Source organism: Ranitomeya imitator, chromosome 4 (genome assembly GCF_032444005.1).
Source record: "Ranitomeya imitator isolate aRanImi1 chromosome 4, aRanImi1.pri, whole genome shotgun sequence".
Taxonomy (NCBI): Eukaryota; Metazoa; Chordata; class Amphibia; order Anura; family Dendrobatidae; genus Ranitomeya; species Ranitomeya imitator.
This window is the reverse complement of record NC_091285.1, coordinates 489,895,214-489,912,858: the sequence shown is the minus strand read 5'-3', so window position 1 is coordinate 489,912,858 and position 17,645 is coordinate 489,895,214.

Genomic DNA, 17,645 nt, shown 5'->3' with positions numbered 1-17,645 from the left:
TTTAGAACCAAAATCAAGCAAAAAAATAAAAAGGCTTTCTATGGCCCACTGACTGAGAGATGGCACACACAGGGATGGCACTCTAGCAGAAATGTCAATCTTAATCTCCCACAAAAAAAAAAAAAAAACAGGGAGTGTCCTTCAATTACTATCTCCCTGCAGTAATCTCAGCCAGGTATGGCAGGCAGCAATAAGGAGTGGACTGATGCACAAATTAAATAAAAAGTGTGTACAAACAAAAAAGATAGCTGTGCAGAAAGGAAGGAACAAGAGGATTTGTGCTTTGAAAAAAGCAGTTGGTTTGCACAGCGGCGTACACACAGCAATGCAGCTATCAGGGAGCCTTCTAGGGCAGCCCAATGAGCTACAGCGCTGAGGGGAAAAAAAAAAAAATGTAGCTTCCACTGTCCCTGCACACCGAAGGTGGTGTTGGGCAGTGGAAATCGCTGCAGCACAAGCGGTTTGGTGGTTAATGGACCCTGCCTAACGCTATCCCTGCTTCTGACGAAGCAGCAGCAACCTCTCCCTAAGCTCAGATCAGCAGCAGTAACATGGCGGTCGGCGGGAACGCCCCTTTATAGCCCCTGTGACGCCGCAGACAGCAAGCCAATCACTGCAATGCCCTTCTCTAAGATGGTGGGGACCAGGACCTATGTCATCACGCTGCACACACTCTGCGTTTACCTTCATTGGCTGAGAAATGGCGCTTTTCGCGTCATTGAAACGCGACTTTGGCGCGAAAGTCGCGTACCGCATGGCCGACCCCGCACAGGGGTCGGATCGGGTTTCATGAAACCCGACTTTGCCAAAAGTCGGCGACTTTTGAAAATGAACGACCCGTTTCGCTCAACCCTACTATTGAGGTCTAATTTCTTTTGTTACCCTTGTAAAAATAAAAAATTTCTTGCTAAAACATAATTTTTGAGGAAAGAAAAATGATTTTTTATTTTCACGGCTCTGCGTTGTAAACTTCTGTGAAGCACTTTGGGGTTTAAAGTGCTCACCACATATCTAGATAAGTTCCTTGGGGGGTCTAGTTTCCAAAATGGGGTCACTTATGGGGCGTTTCTACTGTTTAGGCACATCAGGGGCTCTGCAAACGCAACGTGATGCCCGCAGACCATTCCATCAAAGTCGGCATTTCAAAAGTCACTACTTCCATTCTGAGCCCTGACGTGTGCCCAAACAGTAATTCCCCCCCACATATGGGGCATCAGCGTACTCAGGACAAATTGGACAACAACTTTTGGGGTCCAATTTCTCCTGTTACTCTTGTGAAAATAAAAAATTGCAGGCTAAAAATAATTTTTGATGAAAGAAAAATGATTTTTTATTTTCACGGCTCTGCGTTATAAACTTCTGTGAAGCACTTGGGGGTTTAAAGTGGTCACTGCACATCTAGATTAGTTCCATGGGAGGTCTAGTTTCCAAAATGGGGTCACTTGTGGGGGATCTCCATTGTTTAGGCACACAGGGGCTCTCCAAACACAACATGGTGTCCGCTAAAGATTGGAGCTAATTTTTCATTCATAAAGTCAAATGGCGCTCCTTCCCTTCCGAGCCCTGCTGCGTGCCCAAACAGTGGTTTGTGACAACATATGAGGTATTGGTTTACTCAGGAGAAATTGCCCAATACATTTTAGGATCCATTTTATCCTGCTGCCCATGTGGAAATGAACAAATTGTGGCTAAAAGAATTTTTTTGTGAAAAAAAGTACTTTTTCATTTTTACGGATCAATTTGTGAAGCACCTGGGGGTTCAAAGTGCTCACTATGCATCTAGATAAGTTCCTTGGGGGGTCTAGTTTCCAAAATGGGGTCACTTATGGGGGGTTTCTACTGTTTAGGCACATCAGGGGCTCTGCAAACGCAACGTGATGCCCGCAGACCATTCCATCAAAGTCGGCATTTCAAAAGTCACTACTTCCATTCTGAGCCCTGACGTGTGCCCAAACAGTAATTCCCCCCCACATATGGGGCATCAGCGTACTCAGGACAAATTGGACAACAACTTTTGGGGTCCAATTTCTCCTGTTACTCTTGTGAAAATAAAAAATTGCAGGCTAAAAATAATTTTTGATGAAAGAAAAATGATTTTTTATTTTCACGGCTCTGCGTTATAAACTTCTGTGAAGCACTTGGGGGTTTAAAGTGGTCACTGCACATCTAGATTAGTTCCATGGGAGGTCTAGTTTCCAAAATGGGGTCACTTGTGGGGGATCTCCATTGTTTAGGCACACAGGGGCTCTCCAAACACAACATGGTGTCCGCTAAAGATTGGAGCTAATTTTTCATTCATAAAGTCAAATGGCGCTCCTTCCCTTCCGAGCCCTGCCGCGTGCCCAAACAGTGGTTTGTGACCACATATGAGGTCTTGGTTTACTCAGGAGAAATTGCCCAATACATTTTAGGATCCATTTTATCCTGCTGCCCATGTGGAAATGAACAAATTGTGGCTAAAAGAATGTTTTTGTGAAAAAAAGTACTTTTTCATTTTTACGGATCAATTTGTGAAGCACCTGGGGGTTCAAAGTGCTCACTATGCATCTAGATAAGCTCCTTGGGGGTCTAGTTTCCAAAATGGGGTGAATTGTGGGGGAGCTCCAATGTTTAGGCACACAGGGGCTCTCCAAACGCGACATGGTGTCCGCTAAAGATTGGAGCCAATTTTTCATTGAAAAAGTTAAATGGCGCTCCTTCACTTCAGAGCCCTGTCGTGCGCCCAGACAGTGGTTCCCCCTACATGTGAGGTATCGGCGTACTCAGGACAAATTGTACAATAACATTTGGGGTCCAGTTTTTCTTTTTACCCTTGGGAAAATAAAAAAATTGTTGCTAAAACATCATTTTTGTGACTAAAAAGTTAAATATTAATTTTTTCCTTCCATGTTGCTTCTGCTGCTGTGAAGTACCTGAAGGGTTAATAAACTTCTTGAATGTGGTTTTGAGTACCTTCAGGGGTGCAGTTTTTATAATAGTGTCACTTTGGGGTATTTTCAGCCATACAGACCCCTCAAACTGACTTCAAATGTGAGGTGGTCCCTAAAAAAAATGGTTTTGTAAATTTCGTTGTAAAAATGAGAAATCGCTGGTCAAATTTTAACCCTTATAACTTCCTAGCAAAAAAAATTTTGTTTCCAAAATTGTGCTGATGTAAAGTAGACATGTGTAAAATGTTATTTATTAACTATTTTGTGTCACATAACTCTCTCGTTTAACAGAATACAAATTAAAAATTAGAAAATTGCGAAATTTTCAAAATTTTAGCCAAATTTCCATTTTTTTCACAAATAAACGCAAAAATTATTGACCTACATTTACCGCTAACATGAAGCACAATATGTCACGAAAAAACGATCTCAGAACCGTTAGGATCCGTTGAAGCGTTCCCGAGTTATTACCTCATAAAGGGACACTGGTCAGAATTGCAAAAAACGGCCAGGTCATTAAAGGGACTCTGTCACCTGAATTTGGAGGGAACAATTTTCAGCCATAGAGGCGGGGTTTTCGGGTGTTTGATTCACCCTTTCCTTACCCGCTGGCTGCAATATTGGATTGAAGTTCATTCTCTGTCCTCCGTAGTACACGCCTGCACAAGGTAATCTTGCCTTGTGCAGGCGTGTACTATGGAGGACAGAGAATGAACTTCAATCCAGTATTGCAGCCAGCATGTAAGGAAAGGGTGAATCAAACACCCGAAAACCCCGCCTCCATGGCTGAAGATTGTTCCCTCCAAATTCAGGTGACAGAGTCCCTTTAAGGTCAAAATAGGCTGTGTCATGAAGGGGTTAAATGACTCCTCAGAGTTAGGAATTATACCAAAGTGCTTGTTCTTCGGGATGGAGATTCAAAAAATATAAGCTAAAAACAGTATGAAAAAAATGCCTTTTAAAGATAGTGCATAATAGGAGGCTGTTTGGTGGTCATAGATCCTAGATAGAACAAGCAGATGTTGTAAAGGAGAATATCATACAGTGCGACTCAGTGCTAACAATAGATGAAGACAACCAACACCGCCAGTATTACCATTTTACTTTTTTTTTTCTTGTTGTATGAAAAACTTGTGTATAACATTTACTTGGTATATGAATTTTGTTAGATTCCTCAGAGTGCAAAATCCTGCATATCTGAGTATCTGGGTATGGCCAGGATCACACATGCGAGAAACACGTCTGTGTCTCGCATGTGAAATCCAAGCTCTGGTGCCGGCACTCCAGAGCAGAGCGTGCGGCTCCATGTGTGATCCCGGCCTTAATATGAAAAACAGATCTTTCAGCCCCCACCCAAATTGACATGCAGGGATATCTGCTTTAAAATGTGTTCAGATAGATCTGTTTATATGCATGACATTATACCTGAGGAAGACTCTTAGGGCTCATTCTCACATGTGAGAAACTCGGATGAGTCTCGCACATCAATACCCGGCACTGTTCCCGACACTCGGATCGGAGCGTGCGGCTCCCTAGCAATACATGTAGCCGCACGCTCCACTCCTAAGTACTGGGTGCAGTGCCGGGTATCGACGTGTGAGACTCATCCGAGTTTCTCGCATGTATCAGCCCTAATAGAGGAGAAACTTCCTAGAGCCCAAGGAAGAGGATAGCAGCAGCTTATAACATGGAATACTTCACCAATCAAATTGAGAGATGTAAAAATATCCTTTCTACTTTAATCTTATCTACAACTACAGTTGACACAAATAAGTTTAACCCCTTCATGACCTTGGGATTTTTCATTTTTCCGTGTTCGTTTTTCTCTCCTCTCCTTCCCAAAGCCATAACTTTTTTGTTTTTCCATCAATTTGGCCATGTGAGGGCTTATTTTTTGCGGGATGAGTTGTACTTTTGAATGACATCATTGGTTTTAGCATGTCGTTTACTAGAAAACGGGAAAAAAAATCCAAGTGCAGTGAAATTGCAGAAAAAGTGCAATCCCACACTTGTTTTTTGTTTGGCTTTTTTGCTAGGTTCACTAAATGCTAAAACTGACCTACCATTATGATTCTCCAGGTCAGTACGAATTCATAGACACCTAACATGACTAGGTTATTTTTTTACCTAAGTGGTGAAAAAAAATTCCAAACTTTACTAAAAAAAAAAAAAAAAATTGAGCCATTTTCCGATACCCGTAGCGTCTCCATTTTTCGTGATCTGGGGTCGGTTGAGGGCTTATTTTTTGTGTGCCGAGATGATATTTTTAATGATAGCATTTTGGTGCAGATACCTGCAGATCGCCTGTTATTGCATTTTAATACAATGTCGCGGAGACAAAAAAAACGTAATTCTGGCGTTTCAAATTTTTTTCTTGCTACGCCGTTTAGCGATCAGGTTAATGCTTTTTTTTTATTTGATAAATCGGGCGATTCTGAGCGTGGCGATACCAAATATGCGTAGATTTGATTTTTTTTATTGATTTCTTTTGATTGGGGAGAAAGGGGGGGTGAATTAATTTTTTTTTTTTTCACATTTTTTTTAACTTTTTTTAAAACTTTTGCCATGCTTCAATAGCCTCCATGGGAGGCTAGAAGCAGGCACAGCACGATCGGCTCTGCTACATAGCAGCGATCTGCTGTTCGCTGCTATGTAGCTGAAAATCAGGTGTGCTGTGAGCGCCGACCACAGGGTGGCGCTCACAGCTGCCGGCGATCAGTAACCATAGAGGTCTCAAGGACCTCTATGGTTACAATTCTGAAGCATCGCTGACCCCCGATCATGTGACGGGGTCGGCGATGACGTCATTTCCGGCCGCCCTGCCGGAAGTGGTAGTTAAATGCCGCTGTCTGCGTTTGACAGCGGCATTTAACTAGTTAATAGGCGTGGGCAGATCGCGATTCTGCTCGCGCCTATTACGGGCACATGTCAGCTGTTCAAAACAGCTGACATGTCCCGGCTTTGGTGCGGGCTCACCGCCGGAGCCCGCATCAAAGCAGGGGATCTGACCTCGGATGTACTATACCGTCCGAGGTCAGAAAGGGGTTAATTCTTTGGAGATTGACAATGAAACTAAGAAAAACATCTCCAGGTTATATTTTAGCCTGGAGAAAATTATGAAAGGTGAAATTAAAAGCCAGCTGGACGCAGAGTTTTTGAATATCTGCCTACAGCAGAAAATAATCCCAAATGGTCTACTGATATATTTTAATAGTACATTTATTGAAGAAAAGGAATTTACTGAAAAATGGTATGATATATTAGATGATTGTTCTTACAACCTCTTGAAACTTTTAATAGAAAAATGTAACAGGCAAGCAAAAAATTTTGCAACATTATGTGAAAATGATCTAGCAGAATTTGTAAGAATAGTTATTTTCCTCTGTATGAAGCACTCAATAGAGATAAGAATAGAAATCTTCAGTTTTTTTAAACAATTTTATCGAGATGAAGACCAGAAAGGTCAGTAAATATTCTAAAAAAAGGGCACAAAAAATCTAGAGAAATCGCAGCCAGGGTGGAGAGTGACTTAATACAATGAAGTTCTCACAAAACCAAAAACCCCTGGTCAAGTCAACTCCACAGTAACAAAATTAAATAGTAAATGGTTTGCGTACCTTTTACAATTCTAAGACGAATTCTGCCCTTATAGAGGGTTCATTTGAACCCTGAAGAACTTTTACTGCTTTAGAAGCAGGGGCCATTCCTAAAACGAATATCAAAAATAGCGTGAATAAAAATAAAAATGGGGAACCAGCGAAACAGATCACTAGAGTCATATCTTCCACTCCCGGTGCGATTCCTCTACCGATACATAAGAAAGGAACTTATGGGGTAGTTAGGAGACAAGTCCACATAATTCTGAGGGGAATTTGTCCTGAGGAAGAGGACTTTAACAATTCACTCTTCTTCTTTCTTTACCCCAATTCAGTAGACTCTAATACAAAATTACAGGAAACAATACGACTTCAGAATCACATTTCTGAACTTATTCCCCCTAATTATAGTATTTTTACAATACATGACACTACTGAATAACTTAATCTTTACACCACAGTAGTGCAGGCACCATCTCCTTCTACAACAAATTCTAATATATCTTTTTTAGAGATTGTACCAAGACTAACACTACCACCCACAGAGGTAATTTTACCCAGTCTGCAGACAGGCTCTTTAGTAGCGCCTCCAATACAGGCACAAAAGAGGAATTAGATCACAAAGTATTTTCCTCCAACACCATTGCAATCCTCAAAAAGAAAAAGAGGGCTAGAGGCTCTAGAGAAGCGAGAAATGAAAAAAAAATCTTGTCTCTCTGAAAGAAGGAGGTATTTAAAAAAGAATAATAGGAATATAGCGAATAGTACAATTAAATTATTTAATTTATCAAAACATCAACTCTCTAAGGCTGAAGAAGCAATTCTATCTAAATGTCTGGGCTTCTGTCTCACACAAAGAGCCAGGTTTTTTGATTTATTTCTAGATCTAAATAAATATGTCTGCAAATTAACACTTATTAGACATTTTGCTATAATGGATCGAACAGCACAGTGTAAAGACAAAGATGAAGTAAAAACTATTGAAAAAGCAGATACCACACTATCCAGTAAAAGCATACATAAAAATGTCTGTCCCAAATCTAATTTTAACCCAACCCACCATCGAGGCAGCCAATTGGACACTTTTTATACTTTAGTATCTGAGGAATTTTGGGGATTAAATAAGACTGGAAAAACTATACGAAATTGGAAAATAGAAAATACAAGTTCTGGAGGTAGAAACAGACTAAGTAATAACATACCAATTCAAAAAATGAATATTTCGAAGGAAGAAAAAGAAGCATTAAAAGAACTAAAGAACAATGAAAAAATTGTGATTAGAGGGGCAGATAAAGGAGGGGATACTGTTATTCAGGATCCAGAGGACTATTTGGAGGAAACATATAATATATTATCAGATGTAAAATACTATAAAAAGTCAGTTGTTGACCCTTTCAAATTACATATTGATGAATATCATGGGTTAATAGACACTGCCTTTAATCAAAACATCCTAAATAAAAGGGAAAAACAGTTCCTGACCAACAAAAATCCAAATACAGCCCTCTTTTATCATCTGCCAAAGGTGCATAAAAATCCTGTGAAGCCTCCCGGACGACCAATCATTTTGGGTATAGGGTCACTAACTAGTCAGCTGTCAAATTACATTGATCTGTACTTGCAGGATCTAGTTAGAAAATTACCTTCTTTTCTCCTAGACTCCAGTCAATTAATAAAAGAATGTGAAAATTTTGTTTGGGAAGAAGACTACAATTTTTAATAATGGGTCTAAAAATCATATTGGAACATAACCTTTTTACTTTCCAGGGGCAATTGTATATATCGTAGCTTAGCACTGCAATGGGGACTCCGATAGCCCCAAGTTTTGTAAATCTTTTCATGGGGTGCTTTGAGTCCTCATCCCTATTTGTGTCAGCTACCTTACTGCAACAATATATTATGTTACCGTCGCTTCATTGGCGATTTAATTGTATTCTGGAAAGGCACTGAAGTAGAAGCTCAAGAATTTATTGTGGCATTAAACAGGAATCACTGGGATATCACTTTTTCCGCAGAAATTAATAAAGAAAAAATAAATTTTCTTGATCTAGAAATATCCCAATAAAAATTAAAAAAATTAGCACTAAAACGTACTTAAAGAAAACTAACACCATTGGTTTCCTCGAATATCGGAGTGCACATCATCAAAAATGGAAGCAAAACATTCCTTATAGCCAGTTCCGTCGAATTAGGAGAAATAATACAAATAAGGAAGATTATTTAAAAAACAATCGAAAATTTCGATCGATAGGTTTATGACATCATATAAAACCAATCTAGAAAGAACTCAGCAGGAGTGCTTATCTAGAGAGAATAATAAAAATAAGGAAGTGGAAGAGGGGATAACTAAAGAAGGAGGAGAAAAACCTGAGCAGATAATTAATAAAAATAAAAATAAGAATAAGGATAGAAAAAAAAGCTGGGTGGCAGTATAATTTTATCACCACTTTTAATCGTAGTAATACGGAGATAAGAAACATTTTAAATAAGTATTGGTACCTGTTGAAAAAGGAAACATTTTTGAAAAAACTTTAACCAGCTAAACCCAATATTACTTTTCGTAGTGGCCAAACAGTGAAGGGTATAATTGCCCCTAGTAATCTCAGAATGACCAAAGATGGGGAATGGGAATGTCTAAAAAGAAAACAAAAAATTAGTATTAACAAAATGGATGCTTTAAAAACAGAGTATCTATCCATGTGGTTCCTGAAAATGTTGTACCTGCAAAATTATCACCCATATGACTTGTTACATCTCGTCGTATAGTATGGGTGAATCCATAGCTATCACACAAAGGTTAACGTGTGATAGTGATTTTGTGATATATGCTATGCTATATTACTTGTGGTCTGCAATACGTGGGACGGACTTTTCAGTCCTTACGATCCCTTATGAATGGACACAGACACAATACTAAAAAATGGCTTTTTAAGACAGAGCTTATCCCGGCAGCTATGCTTGAAGCATAATAAAACATTCAATATTTCCGTGACCCTGTTGGAGCAAATACCTGAGAATTGTATTAATAGGGTACAAAAGTTAAACTGGAAAGAATCATACTGGATCTTACGTCGGGGTACATTATACCCAGATGGATTAAATGATGTTATAGCGGGTATATGATGTACAAAACAAATAAATTGACAGGTATAAAATTGCATATTATTATTATTATATTTTTGTTGTTGTTTTCACATGAATGAAATATCGAAGAATTCTATTTGTCATTTGGAAAAAGTCACAATTTGAAAAAAGGAAGAGATTTAAATTTTGTCATAATATATACAGTATGTTTGTGGGATTTTACATTTTATATGAAATCACACTTTAGTATGTTTAATAACATTTTTTAAAAGAAATTTTATATATGGCATAATTATATTTATAGGATTTTTAGAAAGGAAAAAATACTTTTGAGTGAAAATTTTGTGTATGAAATATTTTTTTTTCTTGTGTGACAAAACTTGTGTATAAAATGTATTTGGTATATGAATTTTGTTAGCTTCCTCAGAGTGCAAAATCTTGCATATCTGAGTATCTGGGTGTGTCTGAAAAACAGATCTTTCAGCCCCCAACAAATTGACATGCAGGGATATCTGCTATGAAATGTGTTCAGATAGATCTATTTATATGCATGATATTATAGCTCAGGTGTTTATAAATGAGATTGTGAAGCTTCACAGGGTTCCTTCAGATGTGTTATAAGATTGGGTGACCCAGTTTTTTCCAAGTTCTGGAAACCGTTCTGTAATCGACTGAGGGTGCAGCTGTCTTTTTCTTCTGCCTTCCAACCCCAGTTGATTGGACAGACTGAGTGCATTAGTCAGAATTTGGAAACTTACCTCAGGTGTTTTGTCTCTGAAAATCATTAGGATTGGGCATCCTGGCAGAATTTGCTACAAATAATCATTGTGAAGAGTCTAACAGCAGGTCATCGTTTTTTGGTGCTTAGATTGCCATCCACAGTTTGTTACTTTTAGCTTTGGGAGTTCCTGAATAGGAACATTTTGCTTTGTCGCTCTCCCCAGTGTGGCAGGGGGTTCTGAGTAATTCTGAGTAATTTGAAGACCATAGGAGACAGGTACAAACATATACTGGTAGTTGACCGAAAGCGCTTGCCAGGTCCAGACCTGAATGTGAATGACTTTGTGTGGTTGTCTACTAGGATTATCAAGTTGAAGGTTCCTTGCTGGAAGTTGGGACCTAGATTTATTGGTCCCTATAAAGTAACCGCAGGCCCTTAAGATCCACAATGACTTTTACAGGTCTTTACTCAAGAAATATGTGGAACCTCTTGAGTCCTCACCCCTACTGTCACCCCCAATAATGGTTGATGGTAATCTGGAGTTTTGGATTTCGAGGATTGTAGATTCTTGTCTCCAATGTCGTTCCCTACTGTACTTGGTGCATTGGAAAGGATATAGTCCAGAGGAGAAGATGTGAGTTTCAGCATCAGAGGTGAATGCCCCCAGGCTAGTTCATTCATTCCTCACCTCTTATCCTGAGAAACTTGGTCCTGAGTGTCTGGAGGCCACTCATAGAAGGGCGGGTATTGTCAAGGGTGTATCAGATGCAACAGACTGTCACTCTGCATCTGGCTGTAGAAGGTCTCTGCGTTTGGCATTACAGATGCCTCGTTAATCCTTCTGACTCTTGGACCCAGTGGCAATCTCCCTCCAGCTTTAGTTGACACACCTGGACCTGGGGGTTTAAAAATCCCCAGTCTGCTGCAAAGAGTCGCCGGTGATATTCACATTTTTGAATCTTATGAATTGCAAAGTAATAATCCTCTTCAGCAAGTGCAAAGAACACATTGTTGTGACTGGGTCCACATATATTTGGCTCAGTGCCATTTCTATCTGGCATTTAGCAAGAACACCGAATGAAAGAACTGATCTATTTGTTTGTAACAAGATTATTCCCACTTATCCATTGCATCAATTGCTGAGCCTGATGGAAGGAACATGTGTGCATGCAGTGTTTAACTCTAAAATTAAACATTGATGCCATATTTTAGCATACTTCAATCAATGTATTACTTGGGAAAACCCCTTTGATGTTTCATCTGTCTATTGCAGATATAACCCCTTTCTGCCAGCTGACGGAATAGTACGTGAGCTGGCAGTATCCCCCGCTTTGAGGTGGGCTCCGGCAGTGAGCTGTCAAACTCTGACAGCAGCATTTAAGAAACGCTCCCGGCCACGCGGCCGGAAGTACCTGCACCACTGACCCCGTCATGTGATCGGAGGTCATCGGTGCATTGCCATCACAATCAGAGGTCTCCTTGAGATCTCTATAGTTGTTGATGGCAGATTGCTATGAATACCAACCTGTGGTCGGCGCTCATAGCAAGCCTGAAATTCTGCTGCATAGAGGTGATCTGTGCATCACCTCTATGTAGCAGAGGCCATAGAGTAGTGCATGCTTCTAGCCTTCTATGGAGGCTGTTGAAGCATGCCAAAATTTTAAAAAATGTGTTAAAAATATTTAAAAAAATGTAAAAGTTCAAATCACTCCCCTTTTGCCCCAATCAAAATAAAACAATTAAAAAAACAAACCTACACATATTTGGTATCGCCACGTTCAGAATCGGCCAATCTATCAATTAAAAAAAAGTATTAACCTGATCACTAAATGGCGTAGCGTGAAAAAAATCAAAACGCCAAAATTACTTTTTTTGATCGCCGCGACATTGCATCAAAATGCAATAAAGGGCGATAAAAAGAATGCATCTGTACCAAAATGGTATCATTAACCCCTTCCCGACCCATGACGCCACGTAGGCGTCATGAAAGTCGGTGCCAATCCGACCCATGATGCCTATGTGGCGTCATGGAAAGATCGCGTCCCTGCAGATCGGGTGAAAGGGTTAACTCCCATTTCACCCGATCTGCAGGGACAGGGGGAGTGGTAGTTTAGCCCAGGGGGGCTTCACCCCCCCGAGGCTACGATCGCTCTGATTGGCTGTTGAAAGTGAAACTGCCAATCAGAGCGATTTGTAATATTTCACCTATTATAACTGGTGAAATATTACAATCCAGCCATGGCCGATGCTGCAATATCATCGGCCATGGCTGGAAACACTAATGTGCCCCCACCCCACCCCACCGATCGCCCCCCCCAGCCCTCCGATCTGTCCGGTACACTGCTCCGGCTCCCCTCCGTCCTGTGCTCCGCTCCCCCCGTGCTCTTGTCAGCTCCCCCCATGCTCCAATCACCCTCCCCGTGCTCCAATCACCCCCCCTGCACTCCGATCCACCCCCCGTGCTCCGACCCACCCCCATGCTCCGTTCCACCCCCCGTGCTCCGTTCCACCCCCCGTGCTCCGTTCCACCCCTCCCGCGCTCCGATCCACCCCCCCATGCTCCGATCCCCCCCCCGTGCTCCCCCCCACCCCATCATACTTACCGATCCTGCCGGGGTCCGTCCGTCTTCTCCCTGGGCGCTGCCATCTTCCAAAATGGCGGGCGCATGCGCAGTGTGCCCGCCGAATCTGCCGGCCGGCAGATTCGTTCCAAAGTGCATTTTGATCACTGAGATAGATTATATCTCAGTGATCAAAATAAAAAAATTTAATAAATGACCCCCCCTTTGTCACCCCCATAGGTAGGGACAATGAAAAAATAAAGAATTTTTTTTTTTCCACTAATGTTAGAATAGGGTTAGGGTTAGGGCTAGGGTTAGGGGTAGGGTTAGGGGTAGGGTTAGGGTTAGGGCTAGGGTTAGGGCTAGGGTTAGGGGTAGGGTTAGGGCTAGGGTTAGGGCTAGGGTTAGGGGTAGGGTTAGGGGTAGGGTTAGGGCTAGGATTAGGGTTAGGGTTTCGGTATGTGCACACGTATTCTGGTCCTCTGCGGATTTTTCCGCTGCGGATTTGATAAATCCGCAGTGCTAAACCGCTGCGGATTTATGGCGGATTTACCGCGTTTTTTCTGCGCATTTCACTGCGGTTTTACAACTGCGATTTTCTATTGGAGCAGTTGTAAAACCGCTGCGGAATCCGCACAAAGAAGTGACATGCTGCGGAATGTAAACCGCTGCGTTTCCGTGCAGTTTTTCCGCAGCATGTGTACAGCGATTTTTGTTTCCCATTGGTTTACATTGAACTGTAAACTCATGGGAAACTGCTGCGGATCCGCAGCGTTTTCCGCAGCGTGTGCACATACCTTTAGAATTAGGCTATGTGCACACGGTGCGGATTTGGCTGCGGATCCGCAGCGGATTGGCCGCTGCGGATTCGCAGCAGTGTTCTATCAGGTTTACAGTACCATGTAAACCTATGGAAAACCAAATCCACTGTGCCCATGGTGCGGAAAATACCGTGCGGAAACGCTGTGTTGTATTTTCCGCAGCATGTCAATTCTTTGTGCGGATTCCGCAGCGTTTTACACCTGTTCCTCAATAGGAATCCGCAGGTGAAATCCGCAGAAAAAACACTGGAAATCCGCAGAAAATCCGCAGGTAAAACGCAGTGCCTTTTACTCGCGGATTTTTAAAAAATGATGCTGAAAAATCTCACACGAATCCGCAACGTGGGCACATAGCCTTAGGGTTGGGGTTGGAATTAGGGTTGTGGTTAGGGTTAGGGGTGTGTTGGGGTTAGGGTTGTGGTTAGGGGTGTGTTGGGGTTAGGGTTGTGATTAGGGTTATGGCTACAGTTGGGATTAGAGTTAGGGGTGTGTTGGGGTTAGTGTTGGAGGTAGAATTGAGGGGTTTCCACTGTTTAGGCACATCAGGGGTCTCCAAACGCAACATGGCGCCACCATTGATTCCAGCCAATCTCGTATTCAAAAAGTGAAATGGGGCTCCCTCAATTCCGAGCCCCGACGTGTGCCCAAACAGTGGTCTACCCCCACATATGGGGTACCAGCATACTCATGATAAACTGCGCAACAATTACTGGGGTCCAATTTCTCCTGTTACCCTTGTGAAAATAAAAAAATGCTTGCTAAAACATCATTTTTGAGGAAAGAAAAATGATTTTTTATTTTCACGGCTCTGCATTATAAACTTCTATGAAGCACTTGGGGGTTCAAAGTGCTCACCACATATCTAGATAAGTTCCTTGGGGGGTCTAGTTTCTAAAATGGGGTCACTTGTGGGGGGTTTCCACTGTTTAGGAACACCAGGGGCTCTGCAAACGCAACGTGACGCCCGCAGACCGTTCCATCAAATTCTGCATTTCAAAAGTCACTACTTCCCTTCTGAGCCCCGACGTGTGCCCAAACAGTGGTTTACCCCCACACATGGGGTATCAGCGTACTTAGGAGAAACTGCACAACAACTTTTGGGGTCCAATTTCTCCTGTAACCCTTGGGAAAATAAAAAATTCTGGGCTAAATAATTATTTTTGAGGAAAGAAAACGTATTTATTATTTTCACGGTTCTGCATTATAAACTTCTATGAAGCACTTGGGGGTTCAAAGTGCTCACCACACATCTAGATAAGTTCCTTTCGGGGTCTAGTTTCCAAAATGGGGTCACTTGTGGGGGGTTTCTACTGTTTAGCCACATCAGGGGCTCTGCAAACGCAACGTGACGCCCGCAGAGCATTCCATCAAAGTCTGCATTTCAAAACATCACTACTTCAATTCCGAGCCCCGGCATGTGCCCAAACAGTAGTTTACCTCCACATATGAGGTATCACCGTACTCAGGAGAAACTGGACAACAAATATTGGGGTCAAATTTCTCCTGTTACCCTTGGGACAATTAAAAAATTCTGGGCTAAATAATTATTTTTGAGGAAAGAAAACGTATTTATTATTTTCACGGCTCTGCATTATAAACTTCTGTGAAGCACTTGGGGGTTCAAAGTGCTCACCACACATCTAGATAAGTTCCTTTCGGGGTCTAGTTTCCAAAATAGGGTCACTTGTGGGGGGTTTACATAGTAACATAGTAACATAGTTAGTAAGGCCGAAAAAAGACATTTGTCCATCCAGTTCAGCCTATATTCCATCATAATAAATACCCAGATCTACGTCCTTCTACAGAACCTAATAATTGTATGATACAATATTGTTCTGCTCCAGGAAGACATCCAGGCCTCTCTTGAACCCCTCGACTGAGTTCGCCATCACCACCTCCTCAGGCAAGCAATTCCAGATTCTCACTGCCCTAACAGTAAAGAATCCTCTTCTATGTTGGTGGAAAAACCTTCTCTCCTCCAGACGCAAAGAATGCCCCCTTGTGCCCGTCACCTTCCTTGGTATAAACAGATCCTCAGCGAGATATTTGTATTGTCCCCTTATATACTTATACATGGTTATTAGATCGCCCCTCAGTCGTCTTTTTTCTAGACTAAATAATCCTAATTTCGCTAATCTATCTGGGTATTGTAGTTCTCCCATCCCCTTTATTAATTTTGTTGCCCTCCTTTGTACTCTCTCTAGTTCCATTATATCCTTCCTGAGCACCGGTGCCCAAAACTGGACACAGTACTCCATGTGCGGTCTAACTAGGGATTTGTACAGAGGCAGTATAATGCTCTCATCATGTGTATCCAGACCTCTTTTAATGCACCCCATGATCCTGTTTGCCTTGGCAGCTGCTGCCTGGCACTGGCTGCTCCAGGTAAGTTTATCATTAACTAGGATCCCCAAGTCCTTCTCCCTGTCAGATTTACCCAGTGGTTTCCCATTCAGTGTGTAATGGTGACATTGATTCCTTCTTCGCATGTGTATAACCTTACATTTATCATTGTTAAACCTCATCTGCCACCTTTCAGCCCAAGTTTCCAACTTATCCAGATCCATCTGTAGCAGAATACTATCTTCTCTTGTATTAACTGCTTTACATAGTTTTGTATCATCTGCAAATATCGATATTTTACTGTGTAAACCTTCTACCAGATCATTAATGAATATGTTGAAGAGAACAGGTCCCAATACTGACCCCTGCGGTACCCCACTGGTCACAGCGACCCAGTTAGAGACTATACCATTTATAACCACCCTCTGCTTTCTATCACTAAGCCAGTTACTAACCCATTTACACACATTTTCCCCCAGACCAAGCATTCTCATTTTGTGTACCAACCTCTTGTGCGGCACGGTATCAAACGCTTTGGAAAAATCGAGATATACCACATCCAATGACTCACCGTGGTCCAGCCTATAGCTTACCTCTTCATAAAAACTGATTAGATTGGTTTGACAGGAGCGATTTCTCATAAACCCATGCTGATATGGAGTTAAACAGTTATTCTCATTGAGATAATCCAGAATAACATCCCTCAGAAACCCTTCAAATATTTTACCAACAATAGAGGTTAGACTTACTGGCCTATAATTTCCAGGTTCACTTTTAGAGCCCTTTTTGAATATTGGCACCACATTTGCTATGCGCCAATCCTGCGGAACAGACCCTGTCTCTATAGAGTCCCTAAAAATAAGAAATAATGGTTTATCTATTACATTACTTAGTTCTCTTAGTACTCGTGGGTGTATGCCATCCGGACCCGGAGATTTATCTATTTTAATCTTATTTAGCCGGTTTCGCACCTCTTCTTGGGTTAGATTGGTGACCCTTAATATAGGGTTTTCATTGTTTCTTGGGATTTCACCTAGCATTTCATTTTCCACCGTGAATACCGTGGAGAAGAAGGTGTTTAATATGTTAGCTTTTTCCTCGTCATCTACAACCATTCTTTCCTCACTATTTTTTAAGGGGCCTACATTTTCAGTTTTTATTCTTTTACTATTGATATAGTTGAAGAACAGTTTGGGATTAGTTTTACTCTCCTTAGCAATGTGCTTCTCTGTTTCCTTTTTGGCAGCTTTAATTAGTTTTTTAGATAAAGTATTTTTCTCCCTATAGTTTTTTAGAGCTTCAATGGTGCCATCCTGCTTTAATAGTGCAAATGCTTTCTTTTTACTGTTAATTGCCTGTCTTACTTCTTTGTTTAGCCACATTGGGTTTTTCCTATTTCTAGTCCTTTTATTCCCACAAGGTATAAACCGCTTACACTGCCTATTTAGGATGTTCTTAAACATTTCCCATTTATTATCTGTATTCTCATTTCTGAGGATATTGTCCCAGTCTACCAGATTAAGGGCATCTCTAAGCTGTTCAAACTTTGCCTTCCTAAAGTTCAATGTTTTTGTGACTCCCTGACAAGT